This window comes from Engraulis encrasicolus, chromosome 23, assembly GCF_034702125.1.
Source record: "Engraulis encrasicolus isolate BLACKSEA-1 chromosome 23, IST_EnEncr_1.0, whole genome shotgun sequence".
NCBI classification, from domain to species: domain Eukaryota; kingdom Metazoa; phylum Chordata; class Actinopteri; order Clupeiformes; family Engraulidae; genus Engraulis; species Engraulis encrasicolus.
In genome coordinates this window covers 48,607,558-48,610,030 of record NC_085879.1, presented here as the reverse complement: position 1 = coordinate 48,610,030, position 2,473 = coordinate 48,607,558, and positions in this window count along the sequence as shown.

Sequence of the window (2,473 nt, the reverse complement as noted above, 5' to 3'; positions counted from 1 at the left end):
AGAGAGAGAGAGAGAGAGAGAGAGAGAGAGAGAGAGAGAGAGAGAGAGAGAGAGAGAGAGAGAGAGAGAGAGAGAGAGAGAGAGAGAAACACATAGTCACACTCTTCCATACTGGACTGGGGATGCAATACCATACCTGTGGAGAGAGGGAGAGAGAGAGAGAGAGAGAGAGAGAGAGAGAGAGAGAGAGAGAGAGAGAGAGAGAGAGAGAGAAGCACATAGTAATCATGTAACCTTATCGTTAGGTGTTACCAACAGAGGGAGAGAGAGAGAGAGAGAGAGAGAGAGAGAGAGAGAGAGAGAGAGAGAGAGAGAGAGAGAGAGAGAGTCCAGAGAGGGACCCCAACGCTACCTGGGCAGTAGGGGACACCCCAACGCTACCTGGGTGCTAGAGGATGGGGCGGGGGGGGGGGGGGGGGGGGGGGGGGNCCTCAATGTTACCTGGGCAGTAGGGGAAACCCCAACGCTACCTGGGCAGTAGGGGAAACCCCAACGCTACCTGGGCAGTAGGGGACACCCCAACGCTACCTGAGCACCAGAGACCCCCAATGCTACCTGGCACTAGACCCCCAATGCTACCTGGGCACTAAAGACTAGACCCCCAATGCTACCTGGGCACTAGAGACCCCCAATGCTACCTGGCACTAGACCCCCAATGCTACCTGGGCACTAGAGGCCCCCAATGCTACCTGGGCACTAGAGACTAGACCCCCAATGCTACCTGGGCACTAGACCCCCAATGCTACAGTACCTGGGCACTAGAGACCCCCAATGCTACCTGGCACTAGACCCCCAATGCTACCTGGCACTAGACCCCCAATGCTACCTGGGCACTAGAGACCCCAATGCTACCTGGGCACTAAAGACTAGACCCCCAATGCTACCTGGGCACTAGAGACCCCCAATGCTACCTGGGCACTAGAGACCCCAATGCTACCTGGGCACTATAGACTAGACCCCCAATGCTACCTGGGCACTAGAGACCCCAATGCTACCTGGGCACTAGAGACCCCCAATGCTACCTGGGCACGAGACCCCCAATGCTACCTGGGCACTATAGACTAGACCCCCAATGCTACCTGGGCACTAGAGACCCCAATGCTACCTGGGCACTAAAGACTAGACCCCCAATGCTACCTGGGCACTAGAGACCCCCAATGCTACCTGGGCACCATAGACCCCCAATGCTACCTGGGCACTATAGACTAGAACGCTACCTGGGCAGACTAGACCCCCAATGCTACCTGGCACTAGACCCCCAATGCTACCTGGGCACTAGAGACTAGACCCCCAATGCTACCTGGCACTAGACCCCCAATGCTACGTGGTCACTATAGACTAGACCCCCAATGCTACCTGGGCACTAGAGACCCCCAATGCTACCTGGGCACAAGAGACCCCCAATGCTACCTGGCACTAGACCCCCAATGCTACCTGGGCACTATAGACCCGAACGCTACCTGGGCAGACTAGACCCCCAATGCTACCTGGCACTAGACCCCCAATGCTACCTGGTCACTATAGACCCGAACGCTACCTGGGCACCATAGACCCCCAATGCTACCTGGGTGCTAGAGACCCCCAATGCTACCTGGTCACTATAGACCCGAACGCTACCTGGGCACCATAGACCCCCAATGCTACCTGGGTGCTAGAGGATGGGCACTAGAGGGGCACAGTGTATGGCTGCAATGGGGAGAGGAAATGGGTATGCTACCCCATACCTGGCAACCCCATGCTACCTGGGCACTAGAGTATGTGTGTGTCTGTGGTGAGGGGGGCTCGTCAATGCTACCTGGGCACTAGAGTCTGGGGGGGGGGGGGGTGTTCTCAATGCTACCTGGGCACCAGAGTCTGGTGGGGGGGGGGTTCTCAATGCTACCTGGGCGGTAGGGGATGGGGCGGGGGGGTCGTCAATGCTACCTGGGCGGTAGGGGATGGGTGGGGGGGTCGTCAATGCTACCTGGGCGGTAGGGGATGGGGGGGGGGGGTCGTCAATGCTACCTGGGCGGTAGTGGATGGGTGGGGGGGTCGTCAATGCTACCTGGGCACTAGAGGATGGGTGGGGGGGTCGTCAATGCTACCTGGGCGGTAGGGGATGGGCACTAGAGGGGCGCAGTGGAACAGTGGATGGGTGTAATGGGGAGAGGAAATGGGTATGCTACTCGGAGATGGGGCAACCCCAATACTACCTGGTCAGAGGTGGGCAGAGGAGAGTACAGGAGAGTCCCCAATGCATCATTTGGCATACACATAGCCTATCATGTCAGCTGATCTATTCAAACAAACGGAAAGCTTCCGATTGTCCAGTATTGGCTGCCTCGCACAGGCTCCCTCGCTTAGGGCAGCTGCCATGGAGTGCGTTACAATATGCGACCTTGCCTCCTCCACTTGGGCTTGTCTCCTCGTCCCGCCTCCTGGCCCCTCCTCCGTGGAGAAAACGCTAAAGTTTCCCAGCTGTCAGCCTAGCCAC